Here is a 23079-nt window from a genome sequence, read left to right as displayed (position 1 = left end):
TATGGCAGTTTTTTTTTTAGAAGATTTTGTGCTGAACCCGATGACATGATCACGGTCATTTTATATAAATCTCAATGATGACATGGTACATATTAAATAATTCAACATAAGTAGTCCAATACATAAGATAAACCTGATTAATTTGAATAAATGAAATGAGGACAAAATATTGAACAAATGCAATTTTCGAAAAATTTTGCCGTCATGTTGAGAATGGTCTTTATTCTATAACAATGCCGAATTTGAAGCGCAAATACCGCCATATGTGATATGCTTAACTTAAAACCTAATACATTATAAAAAAAAATGTTCAAAGTTTGCATATGCATATGGCGCGTCGGCGACTTGACAAGTCATCTTTCGCACGCTTTTAAATATTGCGAGCTCGACTACGAAACATCGACAAAATTTGGGTCACTACATGTAAAAAGTAACAGCGAACACTTTACTTGACACTAATAAGACCGATTACTGACATACGCCGCTCCGGCATGGAACGCGACGACTAAGACTAGCCTACGAAAAACACAGACATTACACAATAAGACACTACGACTCGTACTCAACAAAATAAGGGACCCACTGACTAGACATTACTACTCTTCAAAATACATACACAAGCAAACTGACTTGACCGAGCATACTAGACTTTATAAAAGGGCTCACTAATTTTTATCTAAAATGTGGGGATTTCATCCTAATGTAACATCGCGGGCCTCGGGCAATACACAAGAGACGATATTTGGTATGGCACTCACAGGCCAATGCCAAAATAATACTGATCGACCATAGTGGCAATTAATACTTGGATGAGCATAAATCTTTTTTTTTTTTTTTTTTTTTTTTTTTTTTTTTTTTTTTTATTGTATAATATATATGTTATATTATAAATACTGCTCTGTGGCTTTTTTTTTTGAGAGAGAAAATTTTCTTTCCTCTTTTTTTGCCATTCAATTTTGTAATCTCGCTTTATTCACAATATTCACTGTAATATATTAAGATCAATAATGTTAATTTAAAGTACCCAAGGATAGAAAAAAATATGTGTAAATAACAATGCATATGTATGATCAGCTATTGTAATAAATACTTTTTATCTTTTTTTTGTAAAAGTAACATTCATAAACTGCAAATATTACAAAAATCAAGTATTACGATTAATACTAAATGAGCAGAGAGATCCAATCACAAAACACTACAAATCTAGTAAGTATCTTCGTGAAAAGTCCAATCTGCAACCTTTTAAAGAGACCATACTCAACCTGACGGCGAAATTCTTCGAAAATTGCAAACACAGTCCAAACCCAATCATAAAAAGTCTAGGAAAGAATTACATCAGACATGATGTGGTATGGCAAATACGCTTTGCCCAAACCACCTAGAGTAGAGAGTAGTATTTGGAAAAGATATAGTTACACACTATTCATAAAAAATATTTTAGTAGTATTAAGCTTAGTGTTATCTTAGTTGTAAGTTATAATTGAACGAAGAGTTTTTTTTGTTTTTTTTTTTTTCACTTATTGTCAACATTATTGATATTAATATGTAACTAGATTATTAAAATTTCCTTAAATACCATACATAAATTGCAAAAATACCTATTAGGTAGTAATGCATTAAATATTATACTGGACTTTGTAACATATATATGATAGAAATATAAAACTTTATCATCATCATCATCATCATCATCATTTTTCCGCATCATCATTTTTCCTGATTCGGTCGTCTCAACTTGACTTTTCTGGATCGCGGACGTCGGGAGAGGACGGTATGGTGCCTGTATCTTCCTTTGTTGTCGCGTGTTATTGGGCAGGTGGATGTCAGTTTTGTGTGTTTCATGTTGCGTGTTGGATGTTGCCGCCTATGTACTCACTTTCAAGCAATCTCCTTTCACACTTATAAAAGATAATCCATATTGTTGAATATGGAAATACAAGTTATTAAATTTAATTCAATTAATAATGTATTGTATAGATATATTATTTATAAGCTTGTTTAAACTGAACCAATTTTTTCTCCAAAATTATTTTTCCCAACATTTTTTTACCCAAAATTTTTGTCCCCAAAATTTTTTCTCTAAAATTTGTTTCCCCAAAATGTTTAATAAAAATTGAATTGAGTAAAAAATGTAGTTTTTTTGACATGTTTGAACCGACTTTATACAAGTTTTTACCGATAGATGTCTACTTATAAGTTATAATCTTTTTTCCAACTTATACGCACGCTGTACAGTACTGCTTGGACAATTAATAATTAAATCCCTTTTATTGCTTCTACGCCTCGGGTGACTGTGCCCCACCCGAAATAATTTTGCGAATGTGTCGTTCGTGTTACCCTGACATTTATTAAACATATCGAGATGGCGCCAAGCATAAATGCATTCGGCATTAATAAATATATTTATTTGTTCGAACTGCACCTTATTTTCGAAAGTTTACTAAATATGCGACAGATATCGCATCCCTAATTCGTATTCATTTTTCAATAGCACATCATCTAAAATATAGAATGCAAGTGCCTAAGCTAACCGTCCATCATTTGGGGTTATGAGAACTTCGGTATTGCTTCTTGAAGATTCTAACGAAACTTTTGAACGCTTTTGAAATGAGCGAAACATGTGGAGCTTTGACATGTGTTGAATTGAGCAAAAAACTTCTTTTCCAAAACAATTTTTTTCTCAAAAAGTGGAAAAGTGGTAAATCATGGCATTCCTAATTCGACATTTTTGACATGTCAAAAAACATTAACATTTTTCACTTATTTCAATCTCGTGAAAGTCATGGACTCATGGATTTTCAATCTTTTCAAACATGCTCAAAATATTAATTTAACTTTAACTTATAAATTAAGGTCCTCAGAGAGCCTTGTGCTATGTTTTTTCTTCGCACAAGGAAATCTTCATTATTATTAATATATATTATCTTTATTCGCGTAATTATTACATCAATTATATTAATATTCATACCATATTCACGCTACTTTCTCTTTCTTCTTCAATTATATTAATATTCATACATACCATTTTTTTTAATTTCAATAATTATTACAACTGCTAAATTATTAACATCAAGTAATATTGATAAATAATAACACAAATTTAAATAAATAAAAGTGCAAAGAATAAAATTTACATGAAAATAATATCCGTAATATGATTTGATATAAAATATAAGCAAATAATAATAAAAATAAAATTAATAAATAAAATAAATAAAATTTCTGAATAATAAAATAATACTAGAAAAATAATAAAATATAACAAAATAACAATAATAGAAATAGTAAGATAATAATAATAATAATACCATATTCACGCCACTCTCTCTTTCCTTACTTTAAACTATCTAAACCCAATGCTTACCAACGTTAAGAAATGATTTTCTTACCTTGCTTACCTCACCACGACTCGAACCTGCTACCCAGTCCTCTCCAGTGGCTCCCACCTACCAACGCGCAACGCCACTACGACCACATAAAAAAACCGTCACAAAGTAGCTGATATTGTATATTTTCAACGGCAAACACTAACAGGTAATGTGGCGAAAAAAGTTGCGTTAATATGGCCAGTATTGGCTTAATTGGTTGAGTGATGGCTTCGTACCGAAAGGGTACCGAGTTCGAATCATACCTCCGGACAGAAAACGGAAAGCAGCACTACTGCTAACGTTGTGGTGTTTATTTATTATTGAATAACATAAAAATTATATTCAGATATAACAAAATAACAAGTCATAAGGCCAAAAAAAGCAGGTTCAGTGTGGCCTGTGTTGGCGTATTGGTAGAGTGATGGCTTCATGCCAAAAGGGTACCGAGTTCGAATCTTACCTGCGGACAGAAAACGGAAAGCAGCGCTACTGCTAACGTTGTGGTGTTTATTTATTGTTCAATAGCACGAGAATAATATTCAGATATAACAAACTAACAAGTCATGAGGCCAAAAAAAGCAGGTTCAGTGTGGCCTGTGTTGGCGTGTTGGTAGAGTGATGGCTTCATGCCAAAAGGGTACCGAGTTCGAATCTTACCTGCGGACAGAAAACGGAGAGCAGCACTACTGCTAACGTTGTGGTGTTTATTTATTGTTCAATAACACAAAAATAATATTCAGATATAATAAACTAACAAGTCATGAGGCCAAAAAAAGCAGGTTCAGTGTGGCCTGTGTTGGCGTATTGGTAGAGTGATGGCTTCATGCCAAAAGGGTACCGAGTTCGAATCTTACCTGCGGACAAAAAACGGAAAACAGCACTACTGCTAGCGTTGTGGTGTTTATTCATTGTTCAATAACACAAAAATAATATCCAGATATAATAAACTAACAAGTCATGAGGCCAAAAAAAGCAGGTTCAGTATGGCCTGTGTTGGCGTATTGGTAGAGTGATGGCTTCATGCCAAAAGGGTACCGAGTTCGAATCTTACCTCCGAACAGAAAACGGGAGGTAGCACTACTGCTAACGTTGCGGTGTGTTTATTCGTTGTTCAATAACACGAATATATAATATTCAGATATAACAAACTAAGAAGTCATGAAGAAACTAAGTGTGTTGGCATATTGGTAGAGTGATGGCTTCATGCCAGAGCGGTACCGAGTTCGATTCATACCTCCGGACACAAAACGTGTGGAACGAGGCATGCACGGAATCACATCCGTTCGAATTTGTGACCCCTAGGTAATGCGATCCCTTTCGAGAGGAGACATACGCGCGAGAATCCCGTGGCACCCACTCACACACAGTGGAGAGAGAGGAAAAAAGAAAGGGAGGGTAAAGGAGAGAGATGCAGAAGGAGGAAAGGATGAATGACAATACGAACAAGATTGGTTGCTATGCAACGGTTGCTATGACAACGGTTACCATGGTCACCAAATAATGCATTTTTATTTTGACATACGAACAAGAATGGTTGCTATGGCAACGGTTACCATGGTTACAAAATGATGCATTTTTATTTTGACATACGAACGAGAATGGTTGCTATGCAACCGTTGCATAGCAACCATTCTTGTTTACCATGGTTACAAAATGATGCATTTTTATTTTGACATACGAACAAGATTGGTTGCTATGCAACGGTTGCTATGACAACGGTTACCATGGTCACCAAATGATGCATTTTTATTTTGACATACGAACGAGAATGGTTGCTATGCAACCGTTGCATAGCAACCATTCTTGTTTGTATGTCAAAATGGTCACCGGTTACCATGGTCACCAAATGATGCATTTTTATTTTGACATACGAACGAGAATGGTTGCTATGCAACCGTTGCATAGCAACCATTCTTGTTTACCATGGTTACAAAATGATGCATTTTTATTTTGACATACGAACAAGATTGGTTGCTATGCAACGGTTGCTATGACAACGGTTACCATGGTCACCAAATGATGCATTTTTATTTTGACATACAACGAGAATGGTTGCTATGCAACGGTTGCATAGCACCATTCTCGTTTGTATGTCAAAATGGTCACCGGTTACCATGGTCACCAAATGATGCATTTTATTTTGACATACGAACGAGAATGGTTGCTATGCAACCGTTGCATAGCAAAATTCTCGTTCGTATGGTTGCTATGGTTGTTACGAGAATGGTTGCTATGCAACGGTTGCATAGCAACCATTCTCGTTCGTATGTCAAAATAAAAATGCATCATTTGGTGACCATGGTAACCGGTGACCATTTTGACATACAAACAAGAATGGTTGCTATGCAACGGTTGCATAGCAACCATTCTCGTTCGTATGTCAAAATAAAAATGCATCATTTGGTGACCATGGTAACCGTTGTCATAGCAACCGTTGCATAGCAACCAATCTTGTTCGTATGTCGCATCATTTTGCATCATTTTGTAACCATGGTAAACAAGAATGGTTGCTATGCAACGGTTGCATAGCAACCATTCTCGTTCGTATGTCAAAATAAAAATGCATCATTTTGTAACCATGGTAACCGTTGCCATAGCAACCATTCTTGTTCGTATGTCAAAATAAAAATGCATTATTTGGTGACCATGGTAACCGTTGTCATAGCAACCGTTGCATAGCAACCAATCTTGTTCGTATTGTCATTCATCCTTTCCTCCTTCTGCATCTCTCTCCTTTACCCTCCCTTTCTTTTTTCCTCTCTCTCCACTGTGTGTGAGTGGGTGCCACGGGATTCTCGCGCGTATGTCTCCTCTCGAAAGGGATCGCATTACCTAGGGGTCACAAATTCGAACGGATGTGATTCCGTGCATGCCTCGTTCAACACGTTTTGTGTCCGGAGGTATGAATCGAACTCGGTACCGCTTTGGCATGAAGCCATTACTCTACCAATATGCCAACACACTTAGTTTCTTCTTGACTTCTTAGTTTGTTATATCTGAATATTATATATTCGTGTTATTGAACAACGAATAAACACACCGCAACGTTAGCAGTAGTGCTACCTCCCGTTTTCTGTTCGGAGGTAAGATTCGAACTCGGTACCCTTTTGGCATGAAGCCATCACTCTACCAATACGCCAACACAGGCCATACTGAACCTGCTTTTTTTGGCCTCATGACTTGTTAGTTTATTATATCTGGATATTATTTTTGTGTTATTGAACAATGAATAAACACCACAACGTTAGAAGTAGTGCTGTTTTCTGTTTTTTGTCCGCAGGTAAGATTCGAACTCGGTACCCTTTTGGCATGAAGCCATCACTCTACCAATACGCCAACACAGGCCACACTGAACCTGCTTTTTTTGGCCTCATGACTTGTTAGTTTATTATATCTGAATATTATTTTTGTGTTATTGAACAATAAATAAACACCACAACGTTAGCAGTAGTGCTGCTCTCCGTTTTCTGTCCGCAGGTAAGATTCGAACTCGGTACCCTTTTGGCATGAAGCCATCACTCTACCAACACGCCAACACAGGCCACACTGAACCTGCTTTTTTTGGCCTCATGACTTGTTAGTTTGTTATATCTGAATATTATTCTCGTGCTATTGAACAATAAATAAACACCACAACCTTAGCAGTAGCGCTGCTTTCCGTTTTCTGTCCGCAGGTAAGATTCGAACTCGGTACCCTTTTGGCATGAAGCCATCACTCTACCAATACGCCAACACAGGCCACACTGAACCTGCTTTTTTTGGCCTTATGACTTGTTATTTTGTTATATCTGAATATAATTTTTATGTTATTCAATAATAAATAAACACCACAACGTTAGCAGTAGTGCTGCTTTCCGTTTTCTGTCCGGAGGTATGATTCGAACTCGGTACCCTTTCGGTACGAAGCCATCACTCAACCAATTAAGCCAATACTGGCCATATTAACGCAACTTTTTTTCGCCACATTACCTGTTAGTGTTTTGCCGTTGAAAATATACAATATCAGCTACTTTGTGACGGTTTTTTTATGTGGTCGTAGTGGCGTTGCGCGTTGGTAGGTGGGAGCCACTGGAGAGGACTGGGTAGCAGGTTCGAGTCGTGGTGAGGTAAGCAAGGTAAGAAAATCATTTCTTAACGTTAGGTAAGCATTGGGTTTAGATAGTTTAAAGTAAGGAAAGAGAGAGTGGCGTGAATATGGTATTATTATTATTATTATCTTACTATTTCTATTATTGTTATTTTGTTATATTTTATTATTTTTCTAGTATTATTTTATTATTCAGAAATTTTATTTATTTTATTTATTAATTTTATTTTTATTATTATTTGCTTATATTTTATATCAAATCATATTACGGATATTATTTTCATGTAAATTTTATTCTTTGCACTTTTATTTATTTAAATTTGTGTTATTATTTATCAATATTACTTGATGTTAATAATTTAGCAGTTGTAATAATTATTGAAATTAAAAAAAAATGGTATGAATATTAATATAATTGAAGAAAGAGAAAGTAGCGTGAATATGGTAGGAATATTAATATAATTGATGTAATAATTACGCGAATAAAGATAATATATATTAATAATAATGAAGATGTCCTTGTGCGAAGAAAAAACATAGCACAAGGCTCTCTGAGGACCTTAATTTATAAGTTAAAGTTAAATTAATATTTTGAACATGTTTGAAAAGAATGAAAATCCATGAGTCCATGACTTTCACGAGATTGAAATAAGTGAAAAATGTTAATGTTTTTGACATGTCAAAAATGTCGAATTAGGAATGCCATGATTTACCACTTTTCCACTTTTTGAGAAAAAAATTGTTTTGGAAAAGAAGTTTTTTGCTCAATTCAACACATGTCAAAGCTCCACATGTTTCGCTCATTTCAAAAGCGTTCAAAAGTTTCGTTAAAATCTTCAAGAAGCAATACCGAAGTTCTCATAACCCCAAATGATGGACGGTTAGCTTAGGCACATGCATTCTATATTTTAGATGATGTGCTATTGAAAAATGAATACGAATTAGGGATGCGATATCTGTCGCATATTTAGTAAACTTTCGAAAATAAGGTGCAGTTCGAACAAATAAATATATTTATTAATGCCGAATGCATTTATGCTTGGCGCCATCTCGATATGTTTAATAAAATGTCAGGGTAACACGAACGACACATTCGCAAAATTATTTCGGGTGGGGCACAGTCACCCGAGGCGTAGAAGCAATAAAAGGGATTTAATTATTAATTGTCCAAGCAGTACTGTACAGCGTGCGTTATAAGTTGGAAAAAAGATTATAACTTATAAGTAGACATCTATCGGTAAAAACTTGTATAAAGTCGGTTCAAACATGTCAAAAAAAAACTACATTTTTTACTCAATTCAATTTTATTAAACATTTTGGGGAAACAAATTTTAGAGAAAAAAATTTTGGGGACAAAAGTTTTGGGTAAAAAAATGTTGGGGAAAATAATTTTGGAGAAAAAATTGGTTCAGTTTAAACAAGCTTATAAATAATATATCTATACAATACATTATTAATTGAATTAAATTTAATAACTTGTATTTCCATATTCAACAATATGGATTATCTTTTATAAGTGGTGAAAGGAGATTGCTTGAAAGTGAGTACATAGGCGGCAACATCCAACACGCAACATGAAACACACAAAACTGACATCCACCTGCCCAATAACCGCAGACAACAAAGGAAGATACAGGCACCATACCGTCATCTCCCGACGTCCGCGATCCAGAAAAGTCAAGTTGAGACGACCGAATCAGGTTCTGCTGCGGAAAAATGATGATGATGATGATAAAGTTTTATATTTCTATCAATATATGTTACAAAGTCCAGTATAATATTTAATGCATTACTACCTAATAGGTATTTTTGCAATTTATGTATGGTATTTAAGGAAATTTTAATAATCTAGTTACATATTAATATCAATAATGTTGACAATAAGTGAAAAAAAAGGAAAACAAAAAAAAACCTCTTCGTTCAATTATAACTTACAACTAAGATAACACTAAAGCTTAATACTAACTAAAATATTTTATTATGAATAAGTGTAACTATATCTTTTCCAAATACTACTGCTCTATCAGGTGGTTTGGCAAAGCGTATTTGCCATACCATATCATGTCTGATGTAATTCTTCCTAGACTTTTTATGATTGGGTTTGGACTGTGTTTGCAATTTTCGAAGAATTTCGCCGTCAGGTTGAGTATGGTCTCTTTAAAAGGTTGCAGATTGGACTTTTCACGAAGATACTTACTAGATTTGTAGTGTTTTGTGATTGGATCTCTCTGCTCATTTAGTATTAATCGTAATACTTGATTTTGTAATATTTGCAGTTTATGAATGTTACTTTTACAAAAAAAAGATAAAAAGTATTTATTACAATAGCTGATCATACATATGCATTGTTATTTACACATATTTTTCTACCCTTGGGTACTTTAAATTACATTATTGATCTTAATATATACAGTGAATATTGTGAATAAAGCGAGATTACAAATTGAATGGCAAAAAAAGAGGAAAGAAAATTTCTCCTCAAAAAAAAAAGCCACAGAGCAGTATTTATAATTATACATAATTATACGAATAAAAAAAAAAAAAAAAAAAAAAAAAAAAAAAAAGATTTATGCTCATCCAAGTATTAATTGCCACTATGGGTCGATCAGTATATATTTTGGCATGGCGTGAGTGCCATACCAAATATCGTCTCTTGTGTATTGCCCGAGGCCCGCGATGTTAACATTAGGATGATCCCCACATTTTAGATAAAAATTTTCAGTGAGCTTTTTTATAAAGTCTAGTATGCTCGGTAAGTCAGTTTGCTTGTGTATGTATTTTGAAGAGTAGTAATGTCTAGTCAGTGGGTCCCTTATTTTGTTGAGTACGAGTCGTAGTGTCTTATTTTGTAATGTCTGTAGTTTTCGTAGGCTAGTCTTAGTCGTCGCGTTCCATGCCGGAGCGGCGTATGTCAGTATCGGTCTTATTAGTGTCAAGTAAAGTGTTCGCTGTTACTTTTACATGTAGTGACCCAAATTTGTCGATGTTTCGTAGTCGAGCTCGCAATATTTCAAAGCGTGCGAAAGATGACTTGTCAAGTCGCCGACGCGCCATATGCATATGCAAACTTTGAACATTTTTTTTATAATGTATTAGTGTTTTAAGCATATCACATATGGCGGTATTGCGCTTCAAATTCGGCATTTGTTATAGAATAAAGACCATTCTCAACATGACGGCAAAATTTTTCGAAAATTGCATTTGTTCAATATTTTGTCCTCATTTCATTTATTCAAATTAATCAGGTTTATCTTATGTATTTGGACTACTTATGTTGAATTATTTAATATGTACCATGTCATCATTGAGATTTATATAAAAATGACCGTGATCATGTCATCGGGTTCAGCACAAAATCTTCTAAAAAAAAAACTGCCATAGCAAAAATGTTAAAAGTAAAAAAAATCGATTTTCTGCTCTCCTGAGCGGAGGATGGTGTGCGATAAGTATGAGACGAATGTAGGAAACTGGTATTTTATTTAATTTCTTTTATTAAATAAGTTGACATTACAATATTGTGTTATATATGTTGTATATTTTTATATTATATACTAATAAAAACACCAAACACGGAAAGTTAATAAATTTTATCTAGTTTATACTAAAATAAACAAAAGTGTTCCAAATTGCACTAAATTTCCAAGGTTTTTACAACATAGATATCTGTGAATATTTGATAAAAATAAAACGGCAAAGTTTGTTTCAAAATCTATGAATAGATATCTCTTTATTTGATATTTTTGAATATTTGCTAAAAATAAAACGGCAAAAACTTTGTTAAAAAATTCGTACAATATCCAGCAAAACCCTCTGGTGTATGGGTAGCATATGTATCAAGTGACTATAATAAATGAGTGGTACATGACACATCATGTTATTGAGAAAGGCAAGATAGTAAAGAATTATCAAGAGAGGTAGTACAAGAGAAGACAAGAAGGAAGATGGTAGATGGGAATACTGAGCTAGTGGTGGAAAAGACGAGAGAGTAAGTGGGCGAAGGTAGAGGAGAAAAGGGTAGAGGAAGAAGAGAGTAAGTAAGAGACGTAGTACTTGGTTCAATTAAATTTTATTTAATATGTAAAATATAGGGTATATAATATCATATATAGGTCAAGTAACCCAATGGAACGGTGGTTAAAATGTCGGACAAAATGCCAGAAACACCAAGGCATCGGTAAACGCAGTTCAAATTCACGTTTAGGCATGCCTAGCGACTCCAGGAGAGGCGAAAAAGTTCCAGCAGAAAGTTTCAAGACAGGTATCACTGAAGGACGTGTTGGCAGCCACTTAAGATCCTGAAGAACAAAAAAAATTTTGACAATGTGAAACCTGCGGAAAATCAACACAAAAAGAAAAAATGGTAAAAATTATAACAATTCCCAAGCGCAACTCACGCTTCCAGGTTTAGCATCAAAGTTTATTTAAAAGACTACATGCTCCCTTTATTGGAAAACCAACATTCGAATTTAAAAAAAAATTAAACAAACCCCATTTTAATATTACCACAACGAACAAACTTTACGAGAACATTTTCAAAAACTTTAATGACAAAATCTTTAAAATGTCTTCATTAAATTTTCTCGTCATGAAAATTTCAAAAGTGGTTCTTGTTTAAAATGTTTTCATACAAATATTGGCTTTGGAACTTAGACAAAAAATACAATTGACTTATCTGTCATAATTAAATTGTGACAGTCAATATTGATAATAAAATAAATAATTTGGAATAAAAGTTAATCGAAAGAATAATAACAAAATAATTTATACAACCCGATAAAAATTGTCAATAAAGAAACATTGAAATAAGAAGTAATCGAGCTAAAATAAAACAACATAAACATTATTTAATCGGGCGTTATTATTTAAAAATCCATGAATAGATATCTCTTTATGTAATATCTTCAAATATTTGATAAAAATAAAACGGCAAAAACTTTGTTTCAAAATTCATGAATAGATATCTCTTTATTTGATATTTTTGAATATTTGATAAAAATAAAACGGCAAAAACTTTGTTAAAATATCCGTACTATATCGAGCAAAACCCTCTCATAGGAACCAATGGAGCAGTGGTTAAAATGACGGACAAGATGCCAGAAACACATCAAAGTCCATGGGAAAGAATATACTACTCTTATATATATATATATATATATATATATATATATAAGAAAGTCCATGGGAAAGAATATACTACTCTCTTATATATATATATATATAAGAAAGTTTTGTCGACGTTGATACATATTTGTAAAATTTTTTTCAGCCCAACCGTCGAATTAAAAAAAGATTAAATAACAAAATTATTTATTCTATTATACGTTTCGACACTTGATGTGTGTCATTATTCAGTAATCTAAAAAAACATTTAACATAAATACATAAGTGATGATAAATATATCATTATATATTAATTTAATTTCAATTACTTATTTGAAATTAAACACAATTAAAAAATATTTCTGAATCTTATTGAAATTTTAGTAATCATTATTAATTTTATAGTTAAAAATCAATATGATTTTAACTGAAACGAGATTAAATATACTTTTTTATGGTGAACTAAAGATGCTTCATTCAGCTAATTTGATTTCAGAATTCTAATTAATTGTAAGATATTCAGAGTAATTCAATGTGTACAACTACTATTTATATTTTAATATTCACTTCAATAATTAACGAAGAAGCCTGAAATAATATTTATTATTATGATTTACGGTTTGCTTATAAATAACTGAAGTAAAATCACTTCTAGTACTAATTCTATTGATTATCATGAAAGACAAATTCTTTGAAGAGTTTAGCTAAAGTATTATAAAAATTTTTTGTTGACCAAGTTTCGTTTTTTTTATTTCAGTATATCAATTTTTTCGTGAATACTCAGCGCTTTTTGCTTTATGATTTATAAATTTTTATTATTTTGATTCTACTAAGGATATAATAATTAATGCATTATATTGTTTCTTGTTATGTGTTATTACCTTTGAGCCAAAAATTTCTCCGACTCGACCAACCACCTAACTCGGACAGTTATCAGTTATATTCTTTGAGTAAAACGTAAAAATATGCAAAAATAGTCATTTTCGAATTTTTTGCGATTACAATAACTCACCCTACGGGAAGTTAAAAATATTAATTGTTATCATACATACATTGTGTAACAATGTTAAAACCAACATTTTATCGTTTCCACAAAATGATATACCTACCTACAATATTTTAAGGTAATTTCTCACACCGAAGCATAAGGCGTGAAGTATCAAGCGTATATATAAATGCATAAAATAAATACGATCCGAATTCACATAAAATGCGCACATTGTAACAACAAAAGTAATTCCATGATTCTAAAAGAAAACAAGAAAGAATAAAAACTTGCAATGATGCAGTTCCGATCTCTCTTTGGATAATTTGAAGAAAGTTGTTTCTTAGATGTTTCCAGAGATAAATGTAATAGTTTTGTCTCATAGTACGTCAGAAAAAAAATTTAAAAGTCAATGTTCTAACATTTAGATCTTCAATGTTATTAGATCTATAAAGGGTGTCTTTTTATTACAAAATTTCGATTAGTTTACAAAATTGATAAAGATAATTTTTATTATTTATTAGCAAACAGAAATCAATCTTTTTCTGACGCGATTTGAAGCCAAAAATGGTTTTCAATGTATAGAGAAACGTAGAAAGCAGTCGGGTTTATATATACTAACCATACAAACTTTCTGGGATGACATTAAGAACAATTATCAATTTAACAAAATACGTATTTTTAAAATAGGAATAGAAATATTGCAACATACTAATAGGAATCAAGTACTTTCAATTACATATGCGTTGAAAATGTACTTCATGTTTGTAATTCAGAGTGTATTTTTATTTCATTAAAAATTAAATAAATGATAACTAGTGGTGTATGACATCGTGCCTTAACGAAAATGCTAGAACTTTCCAAACCGTAACGAAATATTCAAGCAATATTAAATATTCTTAAATAGATTATTATAAATACTGTAACATTCATTATTATCATTTTATAGACAATAATATAGTATCTACCATAAAAAAATCAAAAATCGTCGAAACGATTTTTTTAACATTTTATTACAAGAAAACGGCCCGGTCGATCTTTACCAAAAACTGATCAGCACGATTCCCAACCAATATCTTTCGAACGGTTTTTGAATATTCAAAATCGATTCAGAATTGCGGGCTAAAACGTGGACAAAAAAATTTTTACTTTTCTGCTATTTATAAAAGAAGCGACTTGACCGGTCATTGCACAAAACTGAAAACCTTTAGTTCTCATCGAGATATATCGAATGGCTTTTAAATTTTTGAAAGCGTTTTTGAGAAAACGTCGATTTACGGCAAAAAAAATTGTTCATATACACGTACACACGCACACACACACATACTTTTTCCAAATTTGATCTCATTCGATTCAGAATGGCTTGAAACGTCGAGAAAACATAAAATTACCGAATCGGATTTTTTGATGAAAACATGAACTTCTCCTTCTGGAAGTTAAAAAATCATTACTTATTACAGTACACCCAGGCCTCGCTATACGGCCGCTCTTTATACGGCCTTTCGCTATAACGGCCCCCTTTAATTAAGGAACGTTTTCGATATACGGCCTAAAATGTTTTGCTATAACGGCTTTTTTAACTTCGCATAGGGCAAGTTACAGTAATCGCAAAAAAATCGAAAATAAAAATTTTTATATATCTTTACGTTTCAAAGTTTCAAACTCGTTTCAATTCGTTTTGGAAAAACTATAATATCAAGAATGCTGTTGAGAACATTAGTGAATCTCGGGAGAAATTGAAATCGACAACAATGAACCATGTTTGGAAAAAAAATATAGCCAGAATGTATAAAAACTACCGATGCAGAAGTTAATTTCCTTTCTAAAGTTAGACAAAACATTTTGGATTTAGCACATTATCTCGGTTTTGAAGATTTAAACGAATCTGATGTGCTGGATCTACTTGCAGCTGATAGGGAACCCCTTTCATATGAGGAACTCATTCAGTTGCAAGCAGAGCCGGCAATTGCTAAAGAAGATACAGAACCTGTTGTATCCAAACAGCTAACATCAAAAATAATGTCGAGCGCTTTTTCATATTTTGAACAAGGGAATAAATCACTAAAGAAAGAAATAGACAAGAAGGCGAGACAAACAACTTTAGACAAGTTTTTTAAACCACCAGCGCAAAATGATGGTGACAGTGATCTGTAGGTTTTAGTTGTTTCATTTTTATTTGAAAATTATGTAATGTTTTTGAAGTTTTTTATTTTATGTAAAATTTATGTTCTTGTTAAATATGTTCATAATTTAAACAAAATAAAAAAATATGCATTTTGAATGATAAACCATATTATATATTTATTAAATTTGGAACCGATCCCATTGAATTTATATGAATACGTATTATAATAATTGATTCGTTATACGGCTTTTCGCTTTACGGCCAAGTTTTGCGGAACGTATCTAGGCCGTAAAGCGAGGCCCCAGTGTATTTGTGATAATACCGAATTCATCATATAGATGATGAGACAACTCTTTGAGTTGGCCTGAAGTTCTGAAAGCTGTTAAAAAAAATTGGTTTTGTCGAAACTATCTTATAATCAATTTGTGTTTGATGTTTACTATGAAATGCCGCAGAGTCTTTGATTTTACTGAAATCTTTTGTGTTTATAGAAGTATACCCTTTGATGTTAACCACCCCTGGATTGAATTCTGTACCGTGCCTCGAAACTTTGCAGTACAAAACGTTTCGGGTTGAGATTTCATCTCATAATACACACAGAGTGCGCTAATTTTCACTATTGTCTCTTGTTATCATCTCACAGCTCAACGAATTCCATCCGCGGTAATATGACAACAATAGATATTTCAAGATATATATATATATATATATATATATATATATATATATATATATATATATATATATATATATATATATATATACATATACATATACATATTTATATATAGATATATACATATGAATCCTCTGTTATAACCAATTATTCGATTCCTGGCACATTCTCAACTAGTATAGTTGGTATTGGTGTTCAGCCTTGAGGCAAGTTACATGAACTTTCCGATTTGTGTAAATAATCGACTTAATCAATAGTAAACAAATTAGTTTATGAGTGATTAGAAGTATTCCGAGAGGATTTATTACACATAATTGAAAACGAACGAACACGTTAACTCGGAGTATTTTCTAAAAGCAAATTTTCACAAATCAATAATTTTTATAATTGAACTATTTTTCGTAGATCGTTAATGGTTTAGTATGTTCATTAAGACCGAGTAATCTAACGTTATACCAAGTAGATCATCAAATTTTAATTTTCGTCAACAAAACTACTCATTTTCTCAAACTTTGATGAATTTTTAAAATTAAAATACTTGTCGTAAGGCCGTAATATTTCAGTAAGTTCTATAAGACCATGATTTACATCGCTAAAGAAAGTTTCATAAAAATCGGCTTAAATTTTTTTTCAACAGTTAGTTACAAGAAAACGGCTCGGTAGATTTTAACCTAAAACTAATCAGTATTATTCCCAACTAATATCTTTTGAACAGTTTTTGTTTTTTATAAATCGATTCGGTAGAATGAGCTTAAATGTGGATAAAAAGTTTAACACTCTTTTTCAAATTAGAAAGAAACGGCTCGGCAGATCGTCTCACAAAACTGACAAACTATAGTGCTCATTGAGAAACATCGAATGACTTTTAGATTTCTGAAATCGGTTCAGGCGTTTTTGAGCAAACGTCGATGAAAGGTCTAATTTTGACAAATGCCAAAAAAAACGATACCAATTTTTGCAAACTTTGACGAATTTTTAATGCTAAACGAGTTGTCATAGGGCGGTAATATTTTAGTATTATTTAGAAGACTATGATATCTACCGTTAAAAAAAATATTTACAAAAAAACGGCCCGGCCGAAATTTATCAAAAACTAATCAGCACGATTCCCAACCAATATTTTTCGAACGATTTTTGAATTTTCAGAATCGATTCAGAGTTGCGGGTTAAAACGAGGACGAAAAGAAACGGCTTGGACGATCGTCGCACATCGTCCTCATCGAGATACATCGAATTGCTTTTAAATTTTTAAAATTGGTCGAACCGTTTTTGAGGAAACGTCGATTTGCGGCAAAAAATCTGTTCACATACTCGCACACGCACACACACATATATTTTTTTCACATTTGGGCTCATTCGATTCAGAATGAGCTTGAAACGTCGAGAAAACATAAAATTAGCGAATCGGATTTTTTTATGAAAACAAACTTCTCTTTCGCGAAGTTAAAAAATGTGTTGTAATAAGGAGTTTATATATGATAATATAATTGTTATTGAATGCATTAGTATATAAAGTTAAATATCGACAAATTATGGTAAAACTTATCATCAAATAAAAATTTCGACAGAATTAGAAGAAGACGTAATAGTAATAGTATTAGTAAAAGGAGGATAAAACTTAATAATTTAGAATTTGAAGTTTTGAGTTGAAATCAATTAGAATTTGTATTGTTAATGTCAAACTGTATAGATAATAAGAAAGAAATTGAATTTACAAAAAATAGTATAAAATATAACAATTAATACGTTGCATGTGGCTAAATTCTCCAATTAAGAGGGGTCAATAAATATAATGAAGAAAAGTTTTTTTTTCACAGACATCCAATTTGATTTTCAGTAACTTTAATACGTCTTGGGTACAACATTGTGTCCCTGTTTTTTCTAAAATCATAATTTGTCCAGGATTTAGCTTTCTTGTCCTGGGATTTCGAAAAGTATTTAGGGTTTATATTGAATATTCATAATTACTTCATAATAAATTTACTACCATCCATCAAATATCTGAAAATGATATATATTATGTTACCAGAACGAGTAATCTTATAAGATTACTTATATGAAACATAACGAGTATACTTATATAAAATTAATACATTATGAATGAGAAAATCGCCGAATACAAAAGGCGGGTTAAAACAGCCTCTCACATTAATAAATTCGAACTTTAATTTTCAATTTCATAGAAATTAACAATAATTATGAAAATAAACGAACAAGTTTTTTAAGTTAGTAATGAACAAAATTTCATATAAGGCTCAAGAGTAAAAAAAACGTAGATAAGAAACATAAGATATAATAGGCAGAAGAAAAGTATAATATGTAATCGAATAATAAAGTTCTCATCAAAAAGTCCGCAATTCTGATTAAAGAAATGAATCCATATTATAGCGAGATTACCATTATTGTAATTTGTGTTTTTTAATGTATTTTAGTTATGAGTGCACATCACCGGTGATCAGTACGAAACATAGAAGGGTTTACTATATATATCTATACATTGTATGCACTAGAAAGCTAATTCACATTATAATTTTATGATTAAACTACTTTTCTTATATGCCTATAATATTAACTTCCCGTAATTGAAAATTTTGCTCAGAAAAAATGGTGTGTAATACACACCATTTTTTCTGAGCAGAATTTTCAATTACGGGAAGTAATTGTGTATGTGCGCGTGTGTTGTGTATGTATGTATGGTTACAACTTTTCGTCCACGTTTTCGGGCACACGGATCAACCGATTTGAATCATTCAGAAAACAATCGATTTCTATCGATAGGGAGATGTGCTGATTAGTTTTTTGCAAAGGCATGTCCAGCCGTCTCGGAGACAAGGAGCAAGGAGTGTAGAAAATAAAAATCAAATTTTTGAGAGTACGGAGCATCCGATTTGAATGATTCAAAAAACATTCAATTCGTTATGATGGGATAAGTAGTTTTTAGTTTTGGCAAAGGCAGGTCCAGCGGTTTTGGAGATACCGAGCTGAATGTGCAAAAAATGGCAGTTTTTGAGCGTACTAAGCATCCGATTTAAATGATTCAAAAAACTTTTTGTTTGTTTTGACACATTAATTACTTTTGGGAAGAAAAATTTCAGAATTATTTTTTTTTCAATTTTTTTTTGTATATCGAGAATAATTCAGATTTTAATTTTAATTCTGGCTAAAGTTTTAAAGTTCACTTATATAACTTGAATATATATAATTTTAATTTTGTAATTCAGTTTATATAATTCTTATAAATATTAGACAATGTTATAATATTTATAATAATCTAATTGAAAACATTTAATATTCCACGAACATTTTATTGCGGTACGGGAAGTTCCAGCAATTTGTCTTAAGGTAACTAGTTTTTGTATTGTTTGTATCACAAAAAAAAATTGGTTCTTTTGATGTATAATATTTAATTCAATCTATTATGTTTTTTATGTAATGCGTATGTAAGATGATTATGTTAACCAAATAATTGAAACTTAGTACTAAAATTTTAAATTTTAGTAAAATAAGCCCATATTTTCTTCCAATCTTTTCATTCAATATCTTAAACAAAGCAATTTTGTGTATGGTTAACGAATATACACGTGATGAGCTTGATTCGAATAATACAAAACTGTGTGCAGTGTTTGATGTGAGTACCACAGTTAATTGGTTACTAGAAAAATTATTTATGTGATATTTTCGCAATGAGCAGTAGATTTTGTAAATATTGTTAAGAATATGCCAGTAGCAATTCCATGATTTTTTTTATAACACCACAGTTTTTTTTACAGTCCTTCAAATAAAAATGCGCAATTATACTTCTGTTGGAATATTTACATAAAAACAAGCGGTATAGCGCTTTTAATTACGCAATTAATAAATACGTGATGTAAAATAAATGTTCTGGATTTACGTCTGCGAGAGCACTTCATTCTTTCTTGGAATAAGAGCATATGCAAAATAATAGTACTTTTCATATTTGTATAGAGGAATACTTATAAACTAATCCTCTTATGGATGAAAGCTGAGCACATAACGAACACTCTAAAATATAAATCCAGGAAATTCACTATAGGTATTACTTAGCAAAATATACAAAATTATTATTTGTAGACAACTAGTTACAAGGATATTTAAAACTAACTAATTATCTAATTAAGATTAAATAAATTGTTTGATTTGTAAAATCTTCTCGGTGGACGAGATAGAATTATCACTACTTAAATGATGTGTTTAATTTCTAGATATATGGTTTAAACTTATAAAAATCTTTATAAATTTCTTTTATTGTTGTATAATATAAAGAAACGTTGATGAGAGCAGAAAAATAGAATTTAGTTATATTTAGAACACGCTACCAAAATTTGAGAATTCAAATTTCAATCCCGAACAAGTCCTGAATCAAATCGTCTTCTTTCCTCGTACATAATACTATATTTATATTACAATTATTTTAAACATCTTAACAAAGTTTATAAAAACCATAAGTTTAAATATTCGACATACGCCAAATGTTTGGAACTGAATAGTTGTAAATAGCATTTTGTCTTAAGACAAGTTGCATGGATTTCTCGACACATGTAATTAATAAAATTAAATAATAAGAAGGCAATATATTAATTTGTGACCGATTTAAAAGTACACCGAGTTGCCGTAGGGCCTTATGTTGAACACTATCTCACACTACTGTATTTTGCACAAATTTTTCAAACATACTAGTTATTTTCGCCAAATATTTTAAATATTAAATGGTAATTTTTTTTCGCTTAAATGTTGGGAACACGGTTCAACCGATTTCAATTATTCAAAAAACATTCGATTGCTGTTGTTAAGGAGATTAGTTTTTGGCATAGGCTAGTCTAGCCGTTTCAAAGATACGGGGCAAAAAGTGCCACAAACGTTGAGTTTTTTTTTAAGAGAGCGGATTGCCTGATTTTGATAATTCAAAAAACTTGTATTGACAAGATGAACAACTGATTAAATTTTCATAAAGGCAGGACTAGCGGTTTCGGAGATCTAGTGAAAAAGTAAAAAAAAGCCATTGGGCGGTCAAAAATGATGATTAGACATATATGCACATAAAATTAGCAGATATTTTATAGAGATTTTAACAATAAGTATAAATTTTGTTCACATTATAGGTTATTTGTCTCTATGCAGTTAATCTAGGCAGTACGATTGCTTTGAAAAAAAGTTCAGAACTTCCAAAATATTTCAAAATAAAAAAACACATTTTTTCAAAAAGTCTTTTTTCAAAAAAAAATATTTTTTTCAAAACAATTCACGATACTTAGTTGACAGTATTACATACACGGAGTATTTTCTAATCGTGGCCTATTAATCCAAACTTTAATTAATGTTATAATTAATGCACTTTACTTAGGTTTCCAGTATTCTACAGTAGTAGGTTTAGTGTACACTAGAACCAGAAATTCTATCGTCATTCAAAGTTTCATTAAAATCGCTCATTTTATTTATGGAAATATAGAAAAATAATCAATATTAAATTGAAAATAGATCCAAGTAGTTTTGACTGTATATATTTTCCATATACGATATAGATGACTTATAATCCCTACATGGATTTATTTCACGAAGACTCAAATACGAAAACTTTGATAACATCGATAAGTATCGCAGAAGTAGAGTTCATCCAGGTCGATAGTTTTAAAACTAAAACCGGCAATTATACAACGATATCTGAGTCTGCAATCTTTTGAGAAGTTCTGCTTATAGAAAAACTTGAACCAGGATAACTTTGGGCATACGGATATATATATATATATATATATATATATATATATATATATATATATTATATATATAAATTATATCATTATTTATATTAAGTATAGATGATACAATTTAAATTAAAAACACATATTGTGTATGCTTAGTTTTGAATAAAAATATGAACAAATAATTGAAGGTACATATCACTTGCTATTTTAATACATTTTTTGATTGTGACAAGAAAGGAGGAAATGAAAATTTACCCCAAAACCTAATACATATTATAAACTGAACAAGCACTAATAATAATCTATGCACTAGAGTATTGTATATTCTACTATTAAAACCATATCTTCATTTGATGTTGGAATATATAATATTAAATACGAACAATATGTTTTTCAGTATTTTTTGACACTAATTATATTTGATCATTTAGTAGTTCTATAAGAATTAAATTTTTAATAAATTTATATAGTTTAACCAATATTCATAGGATTGTTTAGTGTGTGAATTTCATTGTCATTAAACCAATCATAAACCAAATTTTATTAAAAATGGTTGAACTTTTTTTTTCTCGAAAAACTAATCATTTTGTGAAATATCATCTACTATAAGAACATACTTGCACGTTTACGTATATTATTTACATATTTCTTGATATTATTTAATAATAAAAATTATACGGCAACATTTTTACACATTTAGAGAAGTTCTGTAGACTACTCGTTAGAGGTGGCGAAGATATAAATAACCTATTTAGGTAATAATTAATTTCGGTAAACAAAGCTCTAAGCTTAAGATACTAAGATTTTTACCAAAACGGTTACAAGAAAGCACTTTTTTGCCAACTCGACGTGCAAACTCAATCGAAAGCTTCTCAATCCAATGAATTTTAATTTCGTGAAATCGGTTCAAATGTTTTTGTGAAAACGTCGACGAAAGATAAGAAATACACATACACAATCACACCTACTTTTAAACTTCTTGTAGGGTAAGTTATTGGAATCTCCGAAAAATCGAAAT

Source organism: Ctenocephalides felis, unplaced genomic scaffold, assembly GCF_003426905.1.
Source record: "Ctenocephalides felis isolate EL2017-DRISC unplaced genomic scaffold, ASM342690v1 CF-g0.4_SCAFFOLD_00845, whole genome shotgun sequence".
Lineage (NCBI taxonomy): Eukaryota > Metazoa > Arthropoda > Insecta > Siphonaptera > Pulicidae > Ctenocephalides > Ctenocephalides felis.
Note: the sequence above shows the minus strand (reverse complement) of the source record.